The sequence below is a fragment of the Lonchura striata genome, chromosome 11 (genome assembly GCF_050655825.1).
Source record: "Lonchura striata isolate lonStrDom1 chromosome 11, ASM5065582v1, whole genome shotgun sequence".
Classification (NCBI taxonomy): Eukaryota; Metazoa; Chordata; class Aves; order Passeriformes; family Estrildidae; genus Lonchura; species Lonchura striata.
In genome coordinates, this window is record NC_140713.1 from 15,132,501 (window position 1) to 15,155,000 (window position 22,500).

Genomic DNA, 22,500 nt, shown 5'->3' on the forward strand with positions numbered 1-22,500 from the left:
CTTCAGTGTTCATTGATGCTCAAGCTCCACTCCAAGCCTCTTTAAATCAATTTTTTCCTTGTGAGTGGAATGTTTTTTAGGCCCCTGCTTGGTTTACAAATAGCTGAACATGTTGTTACCCTGGTGCTAGCTAGCTTTAGAGTGCCAAATACAAGCAAACTCAGTGAGCCTCCATAGCACCACCTGTCATGAAATGGCTTTCAAAGCGGCTACAAGCCTTGTACAACCTTGTACCATTCACCTTCCCCACCCACCATCACTCAAACAACAGCTCTTCATAAACTTGCCTGTACTGAACCCAGGCAAGAGGGGTTCAGGAAGTGAAGGTGGGCAGAGATGATAAACATTCATAATTCTAGCACACTGCCATTAGGGATGGGCCATTGCTTTAGGATTTCCAGCATCTGAAATACTGACTGGGCCCTGATTCTTATGCTGTGATAGCCATCAATTAGCATCCTATTAAATAGTGCTCCAATAGAGAACACATTATGCCTAATGGCCAATGTGGAATCAGGAGGAATTAGTAAAATAGGGTTCAATAAAATGCAAACCATAAAGATAAGCTGCTGAAGATTGGATCTGACTGTTTGTGTCTATGTTCAAAGAAATAAATGGCCACTGCAATAAACTTCTTTCTGCCCCTTCCCTTACCACCCTGAGTGCACAACGTGCTGGCAGGAGTGGGCACTAGGGCTGAGAGTGCTGGAGTGTGCCACTTGGAGAAAAAGCAAAATCTAAACATCACATGATTTTTCATATCCATGCAAAACAAACAGTTTTGATGGCCCTTTTTAAGGTCTTGATGAACTGGGGAGGCCCTGTGTGTCCAAAACTAACTTGATGCACAAGGAAGTGATGTGAACTACTCTTAGCTGCTTTCTGCAGTAAAGCAAGCTCTGCAGTGCAGAGGGGGAAACAAGTTTTACTGAATAGGGGCCAAAATCTGCAATCCTTATTTAAGCAGGAATCCTATTGAGATTTCAAAAACATCTTTCCCTCAATTTCACCACCAGCAGTCACCTTTGGGATTCTGCCAGCCAAAGTAGGTGTGCCAGAGCAAAGCAGCCTCTTGAGTCCAGCTTCTGCAGACTATTCATACCTGTCCATTTACCACATATTTTACCTTTCAGAAGTAGTTTGCTCATGTTATTTTGAAGCTGTGTGTGAGGCTCTGGCTGTGCCAGGCCAGGCCCAGAGCACAGAGCAGTGCTCTAGACAAACAGCACAGAGAGCCCCATTAATGATCTTCAAAGCATCAAGGCCACAAAAAGGCTTGATCTGATCTGCACGTAAGGACACAACTACAGCTCCTTCCTCTGCAGATGCTGCCCTCCAAGTTGCCATGGAGTCATTGGCTCACTTGGAATCAACTGTCTGCACAAATGACTCATCTTGCTACCAAAAATCCATGTGTAGAGATTGTTATTAAGAATCCAATATTAATCAAGCCATGGTATTGGAGTTGTCATAGTTATTTCCTGCTCTAAGCACAGCAAGTAACGATGTTGTATTATTTCAAATATCACGGTAAAAGAAGTGTGGGTAAATATTAATTTTTTCATGGGAAAAAATTATGTTGCACTTCAATAAATACTGAGGTGTGAAAAGCAATCTGGGACTATACAGGGAACTGAAAAAAACTAATATTTTTTCAAGGATCACTCGTTTGCTCATTGGCATGGCTCCCAAACATTTGTACTGCTTTCACTGGGTAAATCCCGCATTCTACAATGGTACTGGAGTATACAAACATTTGGTGTACAGAGTATTTCTGTAAAGCCTTTTATAGCTGCAAAGATTCATTACATTTTTAAAATGAAAAATGCATAAGGAAAATGCTTACATTACCTTTCAATGCATATTTTTCAAATCTTGTTTCATATGAGAATTAGTTTAAAGCCATTTGGATTGTTTATGTTTATTTAATCTAAGACTCTTTAGGCTAAATATATCAAAGGAAATTCAAGTAGTCCCAGTTGCCAGTGCATGAAGAGATGATGCTATCAGTATATACAAATAAATGACAGTCACTTCTTATAGTGAAACTGTTTAGCAACAGGTTGATAATTCTAAGCCTGACACTTTAAGGGATTTAAAAACCACAAAGTTAATTTTGGCTACATTTCTGTGCTGCTTGCCCCATTCTGGAGTTTTCTGCTTTTAAAAAATTCTAACCAAGTCTGCTCATTTTTCACTTTTTTTCTTCTTTAAACCAGACTTTCTTAAAAAACAGGAAACCCCACCAAGAAACCCTTACCCCCCAGGCACCTCAGTTTCATTTTCAGGCTGGAGTTCACATTTGATTTTAGCTGTAAGTGAAAATAAGTGTATTGCAGTCTCCCTTTATTTGCACAACAAAACAATCCTGCAGATTAGATTGTCACAAGAAACAACTCCCTCCCAATTTAGGCGATACTCCAGACTGAAAAAAATCAGGATGGATGCTGATTGTTCAAACTTTAACATAGGTGTGTGGGAAATCTTACAGCAAAGCTGCCCTCAGCACACCTGACTCGAGGCAGTGCTGTTTGCCCCCTCTTTCTGAGCACCGTATTTACAGGCTAACACAAGGTACAGTTAAAGAAAAAAAAAAAAAAAAAAAAAAAAAAAAAAACCCAAAGATAGACACACCAGAACATTTGACACCTTACCAAAAAAAAAAAAAAAGTTGCAACATAAATAATTTACTAGGGCAGATATGTAACTTTGGAAATTTATTACTTTACTTACTGCCTTAGCAGAGCAAACAAGTACAACAAAGCTCAAAAAGGCTGGGATAAAGCAAAAGTACGCAATATACCTCAGTGGACTAACTACATATTCAGTGAAAATTACAAATTTGGCTTCATAAAGTACAGATGTCTGGGACACGTGATAGCTAGCACAGAAATTGCTGTAATAATTACATGAAATTATGACTAATTACTAATTACTAGTATATACAGGGTGTTTCACCTTATCAGATGGTATATTCACACACACAGGAACAGATATAACATGTAGTAAATACAGTAATCAAGATTCCATGCCAGACATTCCTCTTCCTGTTGACTGTTATGGATCTGAGGAACAGATCTAAAGGGATCCTTTAATTAATACTAATAATTGATTAGCAGATCAGAAACAATGACAACTACTTAACTGGATTTTGCAAAACCTGTGAAGTTCTGCTGTTTGTTTTTGTTTCACACTGGAATGATAATAAAGCCTGTTAAGTGGTCTTGCAAAAATAACTACCTTCAAATTATTGGGCTGGGGTGGAAAGTACCAGGTTTTAAGCTATTTGCCATTCCAGGAGAGCAATGTCTTTCTAGAGAGGCAGCATTCAACATGTGCATCAAAACCCTACTGCTCAGAACTTCATCTAACCCTGTTTCCCCCCTTTTTTAAATGGAAGTAAGGATAAAACAAAAATCTATGTATATCTTATTCCCCCTTTAAAATGTCTCAGTAGCAAAGATAGCCAATAAGTAGGAAAAGCAGGAGTGAAATAAAACCTTTTTATCAACTTTGTTGCTATAAATAGAAGCAAAAGACCATTGATAAAACAATTGTCATACTTTCACACCGCACCCTAAGTCCTCTAGAGAGCATTCAGGATTGTAAGATCACATGTGGAGGTGCAAGCAAGCAGAGGACTTTTCATGTTCTTTGCCTCGTGATATTATTTCCATAAGAAAAATTTGGAAGTTGAAACTGTGACAACTTGCACTGACCCATGGGAATGCAAACATCTATCTCCTGATAACGTCGAGATAATGCACGTCACCACCGCAGCCAGCATGAGGACACTTGTCTTCACTCATTTTATATCCACTCTATCACATTCCTGGCCACACTTCGTATCTGTGCTTTCAACACACTCCATACATTCCTCCAGTGAAGTGCACAGCTCACTTGTTCAAACAGAACTGGGCAGCACAATTACACTTTCCTTGCCGCAGCTGAACAATACCCAAAAGCTTCTTAAAATGGCTATTTTAGAAGGTCAGTATTTCACACCCCATTACTGAAGCAGCCTTCCTTTTTCTGTAATAAGGAGTTTGGCTGTAGCCTGAAGCTAGTCTTTCCTTCTACAAGACAGAAACAGTGTTACACTCAGTCTGTGAAATCTGGAAACAACTCTGGAGAAAAGCACACATGCAAGACTTCTTGTTTGCTATCCATTATTCTATTGATAATTTCTCCATCGTACTGAAACCATAACCTTATACTGCATCCTATCTGACAAATTAGCTCAGTTTCTAACATTAGAAATAGTAATAGAACTCTTATTTTTAGAATTCTTAACTTTTTTTTCTGGATAAAGACCCACGGCAAAAATGTTCCATTAATATTTTGAGGCTATTGCAGGGAAGATGGAAAAAATGTTAAACAAAAGAAAGAAATACTATAAAGAAGAATTGTGTTTTGTCTTCTGCCTGTTCCAAAAGTGCAGAATCGGAAAAGGGGAAAGAGAGCAGGCAAAACCCAAACTGAAAATATTTCATTTTGTAGAAATGTATTTTTTTTAACATTTCTCTGGCTGGCAAATAAAAGCATTGACAGTCATGTGGAAAATAAAACCCTTCCCTCACTGAATTTTGTTTCAGAAAACATCTAGGAGGTTCTGACTGCATTTAACTCTTTAAAATCAAAATACAGTTGAGTTAGAACAAATATAGTGCTGAGATCAATTAATTTATACTGGTTTATATTGGTTGCTTTCAACGCTGAAATGATTGTCATCAAAAGTTCATTACCTTTCAGGTATTTACAAGTGAGGCCAAGGTAACTGGTATTACCTGTTGGACTCCAGTGCAGCACAGGGGAGCTTCTCCTGTATCTGATGTTACCTCAAGGGAAGAGTCATTTGTCTCTGTTTCCATCTCAGATGTCTTCTCATTCTTCCCTGGAGATGACACATTGAATTAAACCATTTTTCTGGTGATTAGGAATCCAGCCTAAAGTCCACTGAATTCATGAGTGTGGATTTCAATGAGTGTCAGATGTGACCTGGATTTCTTGGCTGAGGCCACAGACTCTGCTTTAGGCTGCTGGTTTTTTCTTCTCCTGAAGGTCTGCTTACCAGTGTATTTCCAGAGGTGATAGAGATTTCACATTTTTGACAATGATGTCACTAATCTTACATCTTTTTAGTATAAATTTTCTTTGAAGAGCCTCCCCTCACTGCCCATTTTCTGGTATTTATCACTTGTGTTACAGTTTCTAGGTAGTGGTGTACATTGCAAAGTGAATTGGTCTGATATTCATCTTGAGAGACAAGCAGCATGATTTTTCACCTACCTGGTGGTAGAATGGATGAGCCACAGGAAACACATTTTAACTGGAAAAATTAAGATTTTAATTTAGAAACAAGTAATTTTTCAATTAAACCGTTACCAGATAATGATGTTGTGGCTCATGCCAAATTCCTTGAAAAGCAAGGAAAACAACACCTGAAGTTTAACACCAGTCACAGAAATCTGAGTGTCTTCAGAGATCTGAATGTTTGGATTTTTTTTTTAATTACTTCTATTTTAAGGATACAACTTGTGGGTGCTGTTCAAAAGACTCTGAGTTTTTATGTACAATTGAATACAGTGGCCAATTTTCACAGAACAAATTACACTGTCAATTTACTGGTGCTATTCTAAATAAAAGGTATTTTCCTTGCACACCAACTATAAAACTTCAGTCAGTTACATTACACAGATTGATCTGCCTATGGTGGAAATTACAAATTAAGATTTATTTATCTGGGAGGGTGCTATGCATCTGTTCTAACCTCTTGACAAATTGCTACACAATCCAGTGTCTGCTAATAAGGTATTCACAGACACTGAAAATAAAACCCTCTTTGCCTAAAATCCTTCAGACCTATCAACCCTTAGAAATTAATCCTGGAAAACAGTTCTGCTATGTAACTCAAAGGTCAGTAAGATGGGGGAAGAATACACAGTGATTTTTGAAGGCAGTAAAAGAAGAGAGACCTTTAAGCAAATAAAAACAAATGAAGGACACTAGTTGACCCAATCTGCAGAAATGGGATGAAGAATGAAGAAGGAAGGCTGTGTTATTTGGGCTGATGGCTGTAAACTTCATTTTTACTTGTACCTGGAAATGCATAGGCACATGTTGCACAATTGGAGAACTTTGAGAGCAGGCTGCAAGCAAGGCATACTCTGGAGACCACATGAGAAAGAAACTGCTTTGTCATCTGAGTTTCCAGATATTTTTCAGCCTTAGGTACAACGCATTCCAGTAATTCAGCTTAAAAATTAATGCCCATAAATAATTGTATAATGTCTCCTACATGGATTCAAAGCATTGTAGAACCCATGGGTGATCACTTTTGCTACCATGGCTTTTGGTAAGATTCCTCAGTGTAGGGGGAACAGGAATTTCCTTTCTCTAACTCCCATCAGTTGCTCCTACCAAGTCAGCCTGCTGGAAGCCTCTCATTTAGGTCTGAGGTTGAAGCACAGCAAGGGGAAGAGCACCATCTGTGCTCAGCCACAGCACTCCTCCTCCCAAAAGACAAGCTGGACACATACAGTAAGTACACACATTTCAGAATATGAGACCTCCTGCCCTTGAGGCCATGGTCAGCAGGAGGGGTGACAAAGCAGAAGCCTGTGGTGCATGACAGCAGTCAGGGCAAATTAACCATTGCCCGCTCTATTCACAAAGAGAAAAGAATGGAGCCATTCAAGAGCAAATCCATCTGTCCCTGTGAGGGTTCACAAGAGTGTCAGTGAAACCTCACGGTCAACAGTCTCTAAGTGCTGGCACACAGGAATCCAGCAGAATCAGCATGGAAACTTGATGCTTTATCCACTGCCAGGGTGCCGTTTTCACAGCCTGTGTGCTTCCTGGCTGAGCAGCACTGGAATCTACCTGAAGGCTGAAGGTCTGTACAGTGCTACCTTTGCAAAGACCAGTGAGGGAAAACAGAGGCAAGGCAAGAAAACTGACCATTTTCATCACAAAGTGAGGATGGGAAGGAAACAACTGCTTATTTAACAGCCCATTATCATATTTCCACACAAAATATACTGACAACACACCTAGGAAACATCATTAGAACACCTTTATTAGGGACCTAGCGTATGTCTTTGTCTTTAGATGAACATGTTTGTATTCATGGACTGTCTGGAGAAGTCTATGAACTACACACTTAAACATAAACCAGCTTAATAAATGCTGCATTAGATATGATCACAGGAGAACTCGCAAAATATGGATCACAGGTATGGATTGCAGGTAACTGCAAGCACTGATGTCCTCCCATATTTGCAGAATGTGGACAAACTTCTGTGGAGCCTCCTCTGCCTCACGCATCTCAACAGACACTAAGTCACATTCTGGAGATAATATGTCAACTGGCAACATGGAGTCACTGCTCATCAAGGCATAGAAGATTATGAACACAGATTATGAGTATCTGTACAGTTGCTGGGAATACTAATGTCAGCATGTCTAAGGAGTGAAACCATAACTTTCCCCCCTTTCCTTTTCCCCTTCTCTTTCTCAGTTTAGGACAGACCAAGTCTAAAAAGCCTAGGAGAATGCAACAGTCCTCTGACCTCCTTCTGTAGGAATAATTTCCAAAAGGTCCAGGAGAATTTATCCCATTCCCTGAGTGGAAGACATCAGTCCCTCTTCATAGCCTTCCATGTCCTTTCAAACAGCCTTGATTGAAGTCCAAGCCTAAGAAATTCTAGGCATTTATGATGCCAGCTTTGTCATCATACTCGTGGGTGAGAGCTCCATCTTACCCACGCAGCCTGGAGTTTGCTTCCAGCAGAGAAGCAAACTAAACACTGGTTTGGAACACTAACAGAGAATTGCAGTTAGTCCTTCCCTAGGTTTATTTGGAACTGTTCTCTTTCTTTGTATTTCCAGCAAACCCACTGGTTTAGCAGTAGTAGCTAATCCATTTTGTCAAAACATTCTTTTTGTGGAGCAGCACAAGAGAGTCCCAAAAACATACAGACCATGTGCACAGCCAGGCCTCTCCCTCCAGCCAATAAGAAAAGGCAGAATCTCACTGTGAGGACAGGGCTTGTGCAAGGGTCACCCATTATCTAGAAGAAATACTTAAAACTCACTAACGTCCAGAATGGATGAGGTTTTAGATCAGATGGAATAAAGATTGCCAAGGAAACGTAATGCCAGATGCTTACCTTAAGCTAGCTGCTTTATACTTGCTCTTGAGTAGGCCTTACATTTTTCATCATTAAATAGAAAGAGCTATTAAAAAATACCAAATAAGAAGAACATAAAGGTGTATAACAATCATAAAATAATATATTTTATCTAATGTTTCAGCTGTCTGAAGATTAGTTTTCTGGTGTAAAAGAGATAACTATATATCTTCTGATTTTATTGGCTGCAGATTACACTAATTATCATAAAAAATTACTACCACTAATAAAAATTCTATTATAAGTTACTTATAGTAATCTCTAGGGTACTATACTTAGCTTAGAAAAGATCGCAATTACACTGCATTACAGGGAGAATTTGTTTCCTGAAGCAGCTTTAACACTGTTTCTTTTAACACTTTAAAGTTGTTGAGGTTTTTTTTTCCTCTTTCCCTTTTCAGGTCAAATGTTGCCTGTTATTTTCACTGTGCAGGATGTGATTTTATCCCAGAATAATGATCCATCTCTGTTGCAAGTGACGCAAATGAAGTTTTAAAATCACAAATATCTGGGTGGGTTTCACCTCCCGAGGGGGTTAGCATGTCTCAATGGAAGGATACATAAAAGGGAAGACCTAACACTCTCCGCCCAAAGGGAAACACATTCTGTATAAAATTGCTGGAAGCTAGTGGGTGTTCACGAAAAATACAATGTTCGGATTTTATTTGACAAGACAACAATTGTTATTTTCCCTTTTAGATACTTCGCATTTTACCATCTGTGAGGTTGATGACTCTTAAATGACCTTAAATCATACTGCTGTTAATGGCACTGGTTACAGGCAAATGTGGAATTCTGTGTGCTACCTGCCTCAGACCGAACATCAAATTAAATAGCTTACTTTGATAGCTGACAGTGTAGTAAATAACCTCAAAGTCCAACTAATTAAAACAAAATTGAAACAGTGGCCATTTCTTTTAGAAAGGGTTTCAATGCTTCAATAGCAGGGCTAATCAACATCTTAATTAACAGTCATATAAAATGAAATAGCCCATTTGAGTTGCTTTAAAATAGACAACTTATTTATGCAAAGACTAGTGGCATATTAATTACTAACACTAAGAAAAAATACGCCTTTGAGCTTTACAGCTTCCTTTGCAGCCAAGTGTTTGAGAACTAAATTGTGGAAAAAGCATATTACAGTAGTTAATTTTATGACAGACATGAACCAGAAGCAGAAGTGAATGTGGGGAAGTCTTGTGGTGTGTTTCAGTTTTCTAGTTGTTTCTTTTATTCCAAATGAGATTAATTAATCAAAGTAGCCCCATAATATTCCTATTCTATTTAAGTTAAACATCCAGGGTTTAGTCCTGGGAGACACTGACCAAACTGGCTGTGATCCAATAGAACAGTTAACTCCAAGCACAGGCATCTTCCCACTGGAGCTGGCCAGCTCAGGAGCCTTTGATTCAGGAGAGCTCAGGAGCCTGCAGGACTGACCCCTCTCCTCCCTGATCCTGCAGCATGCACACGCACTCCACACTGACCCAGGCGAACAATCAAAGGGCTACTCATTTGAGTAAGCATTTCCAGGATCAGGTCCCAAATGACTCATCTCCAATTAGTCTATGCCAGGTTGTATCTTTAAATAGCTTTCATTTACTAATGTGTGTGAGGGAGGAGCAGCAGAGAGGAATTACATTTCCTTTCCTAATTACTTTACTTTTGTTGACATCTTGGAATAAGTTTTTACTTTCAGAGAAGAGTTGATTTACACTACAGAAAGAGCACAGCAAGGCATGAGAAAATTATTTGCCCTTCCTCCTGCTAGGCATCCATTTCCTTTTCACTGTTGCTAACAATGTGCTAACTATTTATGCATTTGTCAAAGGATCCCAACATAAGAAAACTATATTTAAATCACTTCACTACAAAGTGAAAACACAAGGTAATGATTCAGACCCTATTTAAGTAATGATAATATTTGTACAGACTGCCTGGCGAGCATCCTGGAAGGTGGCAGGAGCTCAGTGCAGTCCTACATGGTCAGCAAAATAAAATTGAAATAGCATTTAATTTTCTTTTTTAAAAAATAGATTTTCATTTCAGAACTGAAAATATGCACCATAATGTCTCATTCTCCTGATTAAAGCCTGATTACACTGCATTTTTCAATGAATCTGAAAATGAGGCATGTTTGTTAATAAGAGATTCATTGGACCTTGTAAGTGCCCAAGACAAAATTTTATTTGTCTCCATCAACGTGTTACTTTGCTTATTTTGCAGGGTTTGCACACTCAATCACCAGCTAGAACTAATGGTAACTCAGACTGCCTTGCCCAGCCCAGCCCAGTCCAGCATTTAAGGACAGGAGGATGAGGGAAACTAACTGGGATTCTCCATGTTGGGAGTGTGTTGAGACATTGACAAGGTAAAAAGGCAACACGTTGTACCTGCTCCACAAAGGATATCAACCCCTCTGCTGTCAGTCTGGCTCTTCTTACAAGCTGTGGATATGCATAACCTCATACCCAAAACTTGGAAATCAAGTATGAAACCCAAACATTACCACAATTTATCTAAAGTCAGTCATATAATTAGCAAAGGCACTGCAGAAAATTGTACCTTTCACTGAATTCTTAAACACAAGAACAAATGGAAAAAAGCACTGATATGCATTTTAGACACCAAAAAAACCATATTGTTTTAAGGACAGATTTGCAAACAGTTTCAGAAGTCCCATACACTTCTGTTTTCAAACTGGGTAGCTAACAAGAGTCTGTAGAATCTGTAGCACGCTCAGGTTGTCTAAAAGTCTGACCCTCTAAAATCCAGATGTTTTGCAGCAGATGACAACTGTAGATAAACATGCACATCTGCCAAACTTGATAGGTTCCTAAGATTTGCAGAGTTAAGAATGCAATCAATTTTCTATTTATTCACCCATACTATACACATATATTTGATCACATTGCAAATTATAAGTGCCACACGTAATTTTATCACATAATTCACATTAATTTCCAATTCAGTTAGGGAGGAGACAGAAGCTGCTAAAATGGCTACATGCTTCCTCTCTTCTTCCTTGCACATTGTATGACATAGTAAAATAATCCTGCCAGAGTGGGATTCCACTCAGACCCTGGGATATTGTGACTTACATTTACTGGGAACTATAGAAGTGAAATTTCAACTGTTGAAGATCTCACTTTGAAACATAACGCCTGGTAGCCATGAGAGAGGAGAAATGAGATTTAATCCAAGTACATATAATGTGAGAAGTTGGCTGTCTTGCTAAGAAACACAGAAGTCTTTGAATCACTGGGGGTGGATAATGGCAACATGATAAATTGCATCCATCTTGGAGGGAACAGAGAGAATCTGAGAAAAATTCAGAAATCATCTTGCTAAAAACTGTAAAACCAATAAAACAAGCAGATTACTGAGGAAAATCACTCAACCACATAGACACACCTAAATGACAACACTAAAAACGTTGACAGAGAACCACTTCGATAGCTTCTGTTGTTCTGTTCTGAAAAAATCCTCTGTTCCCTTTCTTTTCTTCCGTTTTCTTTGTTGCAATTATGTAATTACCATTTCCCATGTTCCTTGTGACCTTTGATTTTCCTTCCCAATTTCCATAAGATACAAGGAACCCAAGACACTAAAACTGTTCCACTAAATAATAGCAAGAGGGTAACGCTGGTGGGCAAGAAACGTAATAGGAATCAGAATAACTTTATTAGCTTTAAATCTAAGCTCAAGAATGAATTCATATTTTTCTTTTCCTGGTATAAACACTCAAAGCCCTAAGTATCTTATGGGGTTTAAACAATAACTGGAAGACTATGAACTAGCAGCAATTTTATTAAAGCTTTGCCCTAAAGGAAAATTAAGACTTATTCTCTTCCTTTTCTAGGGAAATAGAGCGCTTCAATACTATGTATGCTTTTCATTTAATGCATATGTCAATATGCTTTAAAAACATTATTTCTAGCATTGAAAGCTCTGCCTAAGCAAGAGTATTCTGATTAGGTACATACCTGGCTTATGTGAAAACTTTAAACTCTGGTTCATGCCTGGGTACTGGTAGGAAATTACATTCACCTGACCAAAGAGAGGCAGCAAATGAAACATATGGATGATTCAAAACATTGTTCATTTACAAGTAGATCAAATGGCCTACATGACCTAATGCAGTGGTCTGCCATAAACAACCTAACATGAAAGAACTGGTGAGAAGAGAAGTAGTTTTCCTGTTCTCTTGGGAAAAAGAATACACATATATCAAAATCCAAAAATGCTAAAAATATCTTATTGAGGCAAGTACTGACTCTTTGCTGGAATATTAATTCCGTCAACTTAGATTAGTTTCCTCTAAGCATTTTGTAGTTAGGAGTACAATGCTACTCACATCATGTGAAAACTCATCCTGTTTCAGAAAAATTACACAAGGATTTTACATTACCATTTTTTTACCAGCAGTAAATCAACACAGTGATATAAACACAAAAGACAAAAAGAGGTTCCTACCCTCCAACACAATGCTTTTTCTTAGTTCAATCCAGCTATGACATGAAAGCATTGTACACTGTACTTCTAAATTTTGAAATGCGAATTTCCTCAAACCTTATGAGTCAGGGGAAGAAAGTTGCAGGAGAGGTTTTCCTCAAGAACAGGTTCCCAGGTAAGTGCTTGCAGGGCTTGTACGGGCTGCTGGGAGTGCAGCTGTAGTCACAGGCTTTGAAGTCCTGCAGAACATTTCATATCTCATGTCTCCTTTGGATGCAATTTCATTAACTTCAGAACAAATCTGTAGAAATCTAGCTAATCTCCCAATACTAACAGGGCCTTTGTTTAGATTGCTGATTAAAAGATATTGTATCTGATTCCATTTCGAGTGAGGAAATGTTTTATAAGCGATCCTCTGCTGTGCATAGTAATGTGAGGCAAGGTGGGACCCTTCCCAGCTTTGATGGTGCTGAGATCCTCCCAGCCGCTTTCTAGTTACACAAACCAAACCAATTAGCTTCTAAGGAGTGGAATGTTTCCCAAGGCCTGTTTTCCATAGTGCTCCTTAACTGAAAGCCCATTAGTTTGAAGGGGCTTCCTCTGTAAGCGAGGAGCAGCAGCCCGCAGCCTGCCCCACCACACCCGCTCCCCCAGCGTTACTGTGGGCATGTGCCACTTGTCTCCCAACAACTGACTTAATGTGGAACTTGGGCTTAGTTCAAGTTTTGCACCCTTCAGCTTTGTTCACTTCGAAGCAATTCTTGTATTAAATGGCCAAAGCAAAGATCTCAAACTTTATTTACCATGTAACCTGTCACTGTGATAAAAAAACATAAAGCCTTTTTCAACTTTCAAGGAAGAGACAAGACTTGTTTAGTTTTCCCTGGCAGTTACTTCTGCTTTGCAAACCCCATTCAAATGCAGACAGTTACTTTTGAACAGTGAGAGAAGGTGTTAAATTGAGATTATGGTAAACAGCAGATTTCTTTAGTTGGTGAAGAAATTATTTCATGAAGACACAAGAGAATTAAGCAGAGTTTCATGTCACTTACTGTATGTGCTGATCAGAGAGTGAATGATGAGTTTCTTGCTGTGGACAGCTGCTCTGTGGAATACTGTGCAGACTTCAGGTGGAAGAAAAAGAAATTCATGCTTTAAAATGGAAAAAAAAAACAAACAAACAACTTCTTAGCCCTTTTGTGCAAAAAATAAACAGATCTTTCTTGCCAGATTTATTATTCTATTTACATGTTGCCTGAATGTGTCTAAGAATATTTTGAATTTTTTTTTCTTCTGTGTATCATTTCACTATTACTGTGACAGCTTGCTTCTGTCAAAGAGAAAAGACTCTTTCTCTTTATTATATTCACCAATGCTGAGATCTAGGACTTTTTTAGTCTGAAGGGAATGCCACTTTGGTTGATGAGATCTACATAATTCTAGCTATGTTGGGTACCTAGTTATAAATAGGCAGAAGAGATGTTAAATGTTACTACTATACTGTAAAAGATGGAGCAAGCAGGTATTCCCCACAAACTAGGCTTTATTTTGTAATTCTAACTAGATAGCAGTTATCACTTCTTTATGTTAGTTCATAAGTATACTTAATAGGCATATAAAAAGGCAAATGCTATAGATCAGATCTTTTCTGTACACATAAAAATTGTTACTAGGGCAAAACATTTATCAAAATAGCTGACATTCTAACAGGGCACCACCCCCTGCTGAGCTGGGACCAAACTTGTGTCACGTAGGCAACCTCCAGCTAGAAAGAAGAGGCCTCCAAATGATGCTTAGGGACTAATGAGAAACAGACTGAACTCTTCCCTTTAACCATAAATGCAAAGCTGTCCATTTTTCTTCTCTCCATAGCAGGGCATGAATGGCCAGGGCTCTGCTGCCATTGACTCCCTCTGTTGGCTGTATCCACGTCCTCGAGCTCCTGGCTTTCAGATGGCATGCACATATGCTATTCAGAGCAGCACAGACTGTCATCTCCTTATCTAGTGTGTTATGTGACTACTGAAGTGCCACATGGTTGAACACCAGGAAACATATTGCTTGCTTTCACTATCAATGACCTAGAGGGAAGAATATGCGAGAGAGGAAATTTGCGGTGTGATAAACTGGGGCTGAGACTGGGAAGCAGGTTTAAACAATGGAAGAACTTGAGAAAAAAAGTGACTACTAGCTTCAAAGATGAAATGCTTGGCCTGTACAAAATGGGGTGCTGCTTATTTAACAGGAACAATACATTAATGGATAGGGCTAGTGCATCAATGCAATCAGAAAACAGAATATAAACTTTTCCTGTTTATGAAGTGAATGTCTTTCAACATACCAAAAACTCTTAGTAAAGCCTGTGATTTCTCCTTTACTTTCTGCATTATGCAGATGATCACATTTCTAACAATGTAGTTCAAGCCAGTTTCCATTCCTATGCATGCAATATATTTGTGGAGTGTTAAATCCTGCAAGACTGCGTGTCGTCATTACTACTCAATACGGTAATTCAGCAAATGACTTCAGCTTCAGATTCATGAGGTAAGAAACAGCTTTGAGCACACACCACCTGCCTTCAGGTATAGGTGCAAGGCAAAATCACAAAGGAAAAAAATAAACACTTCTGCGCCCTAAAGTACTAATTTAAATGCACCCATTGCATCAGAGCTGTGTAAGAACCTCCACTGCCGTGACATTGTTAAACATAATAAGTTAATACAGTCAAAGAATATTATTGTTGGGATCTAAATTTATGTTATATTAGAACACTTGCATCTCTATTTTGCATGCTGCCACTTAGCTTAAGGAGTAAATTCCACTGGAAAAACTTGCATAGAGGATATTCCAACTCCAAATTATCCAATCTAAGGTCACTGGTTTTACTGTGGAAAATGGAACAACTTAGGGACTTGTACAGAATTTAGGTTAAAATAGAATAGTGCCTTCATCCGTACAAAGGCTTTTTTACCTATAAAATAAAAGGTACTAGCAGAACATCATATTCAAATGCTGAAGCTTTCTATTATCCTCTGTTAAATAGTTACTGAGTAGACACACTACTATATAGCTATGTCCTCAAAGCAATTTGATGGGCTTCATCTAAAACTTACAGCTTACCAGAAGATAAGATTAGGTTACCGGAACCTACATAATGCAATCAGTTTTTTTCATTCTCTTTTAATTCTTAATTTGGAGTCAAATTAGCCCGTATTCAAAACAAATTACTGTCTGTTACTGAACTGGATTTAAAGCAGGTTTCAGCACTATTCTGAATTGTGGCCACCACTTTTAAGAAGTTGTGTTTAAGATAAATCAGATTTAGTAAAAACAAATTAAGTCAATTTTCATTATTTTCCTTACTATTGAAATTCCTTATGAAATATCAAATATTTGTGCTCCAGTTATTTCTTTATACTGAAAAAAGAAGTAAATGTGATTTTAAACAAAGGAAGATAAGCATCTTCCTTTGCCAGTGATGTGGTTTCATTTGTTCCAAAGTACCATTCTTCTTCTTTGTTAAAATGGTGTCTTTTAGGCATGCATTGGAGCATATTAATAAAAAATAAATTTGAGGTTGAGGCTGATTAAAACTGAAAGTAAGACTCAATCTGACATGTTATTTTGATTGGGTTTTCAAAGTTCACATAGTTCTAGTTCTAATTTATGTTATGTGCGGTATATATCTTCTTGGTTGAACAATTACATTATTCTAAACAATTATATTGCTATGATACACATAATGCGTGGCTCCTGAGTATAAAGTTCTTTAATGATGGCAGACTGTAAAGTGGTACAGTTCACTTTTAAAAGGTCATGCATCTTTTTTCAGTAGATTAACATTTTATCTTTTAATGGTGTTAAGAAAAGGTCAAAGATTCTAACAGATGGAATATGGAAAGCTTCTATTGGGGAAGATCAATGTGTTAAGCATCAATCTAAGTCCAGAAACACAACTATTTAATGATGCTTGTTCTTGTTTTATTTTAAATTACCATTGTCTTGACTGTTTGAATACTAAAATTATGTTTTCATATTTAAAAGAAATGGACCATTACCATCTGACACAGATATCTACGTTTGTGTTGTATTTTCAAGAACACTTCTTCATTGTATAAAATAAGAAAAGTTCCTTAAATAATTAGCTTACCCCTAGGTTAATGGCCTGTCACTTTGACATCCAAATAAATGCAGTAGAATGATCCCAACAGCAACATGAAGGATAATTTTATGTTGCATTGACTGAGTAAGTTTGCAACAATTTAAATGGATATGCGCTTTCAAGTCAAGTCTCTTGTGTAACATGATGTTGAACTTTTAATGTAGGTGATATGAAATTATGATGATATTTTTCAAGGATGTATTTAGGTACTGAATCTTTTCAAGAATATTTTACTATTATTATGTTCTATTATTCTATTACCTGTATTTAAAAGAACAAAATCTAAGCATTTCTGTTGCCCCAATAACTTCAGACCTCAAGGGAAGAAAGTGCTGTGTCTTTTCAGGAGACTAAGCTCTTCTGAGCTGCTACACGCTTCTGTCTACTTTTATAAAATAACTGGTATGACAGAGTAACATGATTGGTTTTCTGTGTGATAAAGTAAATACAAATATAAAAAAATAACAGTAGGGGGTCAAGCTGCTTTGTAGAAAGTTATCAGACAGCTCCTAAAGACTGTCAAGCTTATGTGTCTGTAGTGTATATGTGCATTTCTCAAATATACTCGTATTTCAAGTTCCTATTATCCCCTTGAGCCAGGCCTGCTCACAACAAAAGGATTTCCAGAAGAAGGTAAAACTCTAGTGGAATTAGGGATTCTCCTCAGGGTCTTTGGATGTAACTGCTATTAACCATCAGGAAGGGAAGTTACACTCGAGTCTCCACCTTGGCTTATGAGTTCATACATTTCAGGAGCAAGTACAGCCTACAGATGTGACTTCAATTGCTGTACAGCAGAACAAAATGGTGAGTGCTGCAGTCACACAGCTCTTGCTGGCAGTATTCTTCCTTCTTACGGAAACGCATAACAAGATTTTGATAAACTACCGATTGAGCTAAACCAGACTCAAGAGCTTACAAGGATAGCTGTGTTTTCAGAAAAAAATTACTAAGCAATATTAACTGAATATATTTAAGCACAATCCATCCACACACACAAATCAATAAAATATTTGTTGCTCAGGCTACAATACCTAAAGGGTTATTTAAAAGACACGTTCAAAGAATAACTGATATTTCGTAGTTTAGCCTCATGTTAGAGAGAAACCTTAAAACTTTCAGTTTCTATTCTACGACAAGTCAAGGGCACTTCCACCCCACCCCTTCCCAGGGATTTTTTGGAATCTTATACTGCACAGAGTTAGTCAGTTTCTAAGTGCTGGGACCTAGGAGGTAAGTTGCCCTTTACTCATATATAATCTTCCTGTAGTTGTGTCTTATTCATCTTTTTCTCTCTATAGCAATGAGGTTTTGCTTTAATTTATAGGAATTTACTTTAGAATTGAATAGAATATACCAAAGGTTGTAAGTGCTATCAGCTTCACCATTAGTTAAGACTGTACTCTCTTAAAGAAGAGCCTAGTTCTAGTTCTCAGGGGAAGAACAGATATAAACTGAGGCCAATACAAGTTAACTTTTTGGAGTACTTGGGCAGAAAATTCCAAAGCTGCCAACAGAAGCTGCTCCTTCTTTTCCCAGTGCTAAAATATTTCAGCAGAGGGGCCAGTGTTTATTTCAAATACCCCAGCATGGCTTGTTGATAACCATTGTCTTTTGGTTAAAACAATTTTTAAGAATTCAGTAACCATAAATTATATTTAAGTTTTTACTGCTTCAAGGAGATAGAGCAAGGTATTGCACTAATCAAGCAAGCTGCCATATTCCCACTGATTTCTGTTCTACTGGACTTAAAATACAGCCCCACAATTTGCTCTGAAAAGGTGACAATTTCACATCGAAAGACTGCAAAAGTGACCAGCAGACATTGCTGGCAATCTGATCATCCAGAAGCCACTGGGCATTTAAGACAATGGCTAAAATACCTATTTTAAGTAGTTGAAATATTCAAAAAAATCTTCTTGCTCCTTTGCTTGCTCTAACCACTTCCTTTTTTGATGGAACTCTAAAGTCTTTCTCATGCAAGCTTCAGTGTCACTTTGAAACAGAGAGACAACTTCTCCCCCTGGATTAGACAAACTAAAGCAATAAAGCCAGACACTGTGAACGTGCTAAAACCAACACTCAGCCTTATGAACTCAGTAATTCCTCATGAACTCACTTCATAGCTTCATATACTGACTGGGTAAGGAAGCCAAAGTAGGAAGTCCTCACCAACCCTGAGAATGGCTCAGTGAGGACAGACCAGAGTCACTGAAGGGCAGCTCTGTGTGCTAACAGACCATGACATTGAGGCAAAAATTACTTCCAAAAGTATGATAGCTAGCTGCATAATACAAAGAAATTTACACTGTGCTTTATTCTAAAAGTGGGAAATAATGAAGAAAGCAGAAATATTTTCCCACTACATCTGAGTAGTAAGAGATGATGTTAATCCAAGAAAAAAGTTTACAAACCCAGAATGCCACAAAATAATCTAGTGCAGCCACCAAGTCTGCAGGTCACTATATCTAAAATATGGTAAGGAAAGTATTGATCTACTCGGTTTCAAATTACAATTTTATTATGGTTTTTTTGTTCGTGATGTTTCCACATTCCTCACTATCTGAGACCAAAATGCTTCCTTTCCATGGCTACTCCCCAGCAGTAGAGGCCAAATTATAGACCTGTAAACAGCTCTGGGATGCAGTTGTTCTGCCTGAATTTGCAAGGACTAGACACAGAATTCTAGAAAGGAGTATAAATGGTTACACATTAAATGGACCCTAACCTGCTTTCTCTCCTCTGTCTTTGCTCTGCAGAGCTGGCAACACCAGAAGCAGTAAATACTTATGTTTTGTCACTTGAGTCAGCACATATAATTCTTCATACACATAGGAACTAGCTCTGCTGCAGAAGAAAATACCATTTTTACAATAACTTTTCACAGTGGAACTGTGCCTTAAATCAAACAAGCAAGTACTGAGTCAGCTCAGTGGCAGAGCAACAACAATTTGATCTGCTACGTGGCAAGCTTTGGTTTGGAGATACTAAACAATTCTTCATCCTGGGCCCCAGGCTTGTAAATATGATAGAAGATGATGCAATGCATTTAGACTCTGGGGAGAAAAGGAACAGTCATACCACTCTTGAGAAACCCTTTGTGAAGAAAAATTTATTGTGTGCCCCCAGGTGCAAAGGCTATGGATGAAATGCAACTCAATAAAGACAAGTCAAGGTGTTTCAAGAAAGCTAATGAACATTTCAGTATTTGCACTTAGTCAGATAAAGCAGTTTTCCAGCTGAGTAAGGAGACAACAATCATGTGAGTATGATTTCTATGTGATAACAAATGCTCCCACAGGTTTTTTTTAAACTTCATGTTTTGTTTTTGTCTGGTACAAAGATGATCTTATTAATTAAATCTAATCAGCTGTCCACCTTTATGCTTCCCTTTACTTTTTTTATGTCCTTTTTGAGATGAGTTGTAATTCTTTTATGAGGGTCACCTGTCTTTTAAGCAGAGTAGTAGCTTAGTATTTTCTATATACAGAGCAGTCTTGGATACCCTTTACTTCTCATTCTATAAAATGGTAAAAATGTCAATTGAGAGGTATTTTATAATTTATGTGTTCTGTTTGATTTTCTTGTCCAACTGCAGCTGATGAGACATATAAAAGAAGTGCTTAACATCTTATTGCGCACAGACAGAATATCAACATGAGCACTAGGAATTCATAACACCTGTGGAAAGAAGTCTTGCACATATGCCATGAGATATAAGATAATATTTTCAAGGAATGCCCATTACAGCATCCAGTCAAGCTTCTGAAAGGATTTTTCATAAACCATGCTGGCTTGATAATGAATTCAGATAGAAAACATGATGTTAATTCAGCTATTCCTCTCTTACTCCTGGATTAAAAAAAAAAAATTTTTTAGCCTCTGAGTACTTCTGTGATCTGATTTCTTACACCCTGCAGGGGACAGCATTGGGTAAAGAAAAGTAGAAATCATATGATAAAGAAGCATTTGCTTCCAATTATCAAATTATGTTTTGTTAATTGAGAGACAAATTTTTTTTTGGTAAGATGGCACAAATCCTCTCTATCTCTTCACCCTTTAACTCTTCTGAATTATGAATCAAAATTATTTTGGTTACACAGTTCATTTTGCTATCACTAGTGAGAAAGATTCCCAACAATTTGTAGTCACACCACCATTACTAATGAAGAAGAAATGCTGCATAGCATTGCTATAACTTAGGGCTTTCTTCTCATGACAGGCTGTGTAACACTGTTTTTCAGCAGCTATGCTGAATCCCCTCTATGGTGTCAACATAGGTATCAGTTTGCAAGGGAAAAGAATTGCTATTATGGTATCATCTTTCATTAAAATATATATGTGTGTGTATGGACATGGACGCACACACACTCAAGGTATTTCTGCCTGTAAAAGTTGTATGTAAATGAAAGACACAAAGTGTTTGTTTTTATTTCCCTCAGCCATTGTTGAAAAAAATCAGTGTTTTCTCCACCACAAATAAGCCTGTATTTAAAAGCCATCTTGCAAAAGGTATATGGTAGCCTTGTTTATTTTGGACAGATGCAAAGAAGTATGTCTGAACTTCTGCCAGTGATCAAAGGAACTGATGATGTAGAACAGATTCATGGGCCATGTCCTATCAGCCTGCACTTTACCCGTCATCCATCATCCAAACCCTAAGCCTTTTTCTGAGTGATGATTGCACCCTAAACACATAAAATTAATCACCACTCTATCCTGGCCAGGTGTCTTGCCTCCAGAAATTATCTCATTGCAGTAAAAGAACTGCTAGAATCTGATATCTGTACTGTAATTTAATTTAAGGAATACTGCACAGTAACACTAAGATTGATTTACATATCTGAAAAGTTTCTGGTTTCACAAAGCCAATACAAATTCTTGGAGAAATATGTAATTGGAAAAAAAAATTGGTTGATCATAAAATAAGGGCATCTGAATATTTATTAACTTCTGGAATCTTCAGTTGATGCTTTCTACTATAATCATACCTTAATATTGGGTTTAAAATGCAGCTTGCAAAACTAGAAAGGCCAGGCAGGGATTTGAATCCGTATAAATTCAGTATTGGACTCATTTGTAAGCAAAACCGTACCTCCAGGAGACTGGACTTTACATAAATAGCATCTACTTTGCTTTTCAGAGTTCTTCTTTATGTAAATTATTTCTGTTTATCTGTTTCTTTTTTCCTCTCCTCAGAAAACAAAAGAGAAATCAACCAGCAGAAAATTAAACTATTTTATACATCTCTACTTTTGAAAAGACAATAGAGAAATTGTGGGTAATGAATAGGTCAAATATATGTATTTTTGTGAAATGCAGAATTAAAGGTATGTAGGCCCTGATGTACTTCAGCTGTTCTTCCACACACAAACTCACCTTTTCCCACACAGAATACACACAGAAAGCCTGTATTTCACATAACTAGGAACAATTATAAGTACAAATGTGAAAATAATCTCCACCTAATGAGAAATAGCAATAACAAGCTACTTTCAATATGCATATTAACAAGCAGAGTGGAGTTGCTTCTTCACTATAAATATATGGCCTAACTCACAGGAAAATTCTGCTAATGTTCTGCTTCACTTCTGGATTAACTGCAAATCCTAATAATTTGCTTTTAATTGAGAGCTTAGCTCCTATATTAAATTAACATAGGAAAGCAAATGTGCCCAAAGATGTATTATT

At 37.6% G+C, this 22,500-nt stretch overlaps 2 long non-coding RNA genes across 9 annotated transcripts in view; one reads left to right on the forward strand and one right to left on the reverse strand.

The window, feature by feature from the left end:
- The window catches only part of LOC146766425 (uncharacterized), a 202,243-nt gene that overhangs the window by 154,861 nt on the left and 24,882 nt on the right, over positions 1-22,500 (forward strand). For 6 of the 7 annotated variants that reach the window (XR_014957749.1, XR_014957753.1, XR_014957750.1 and 3 more), the window contains one exon: positions 1-22,500. This exon is cut by the window's left edge and continues 66,321 nt beyond it; it is cut by the window's right edge and continues 147 nt beyond it. This is a non-coding gene — a long non-coding RNA (uncharacterized LOC146766425). The other variant, XR_014957752.1, reaches the window with a different exon arrangement.
- LOC110484400 (uncharacterized) overlaps positions 1-22,500 on the reverse strand; it is a 240,712-nt gene that overhangs the window by 59,377 nt on the left and 158,835 nt on the right. For both annotated transcript variants that reach the window (XR_014957755.1, XR_014957754.1), the window contains one exon: positions 1-22,500. This exon is cut by the window's left edge and continues 7,180 nt beyond it; it is cut by the window's right edge and continues 4,145 nt beyond it. This is a non-coding gene — a long non-coding RNA (uncharacterized LOC110484400).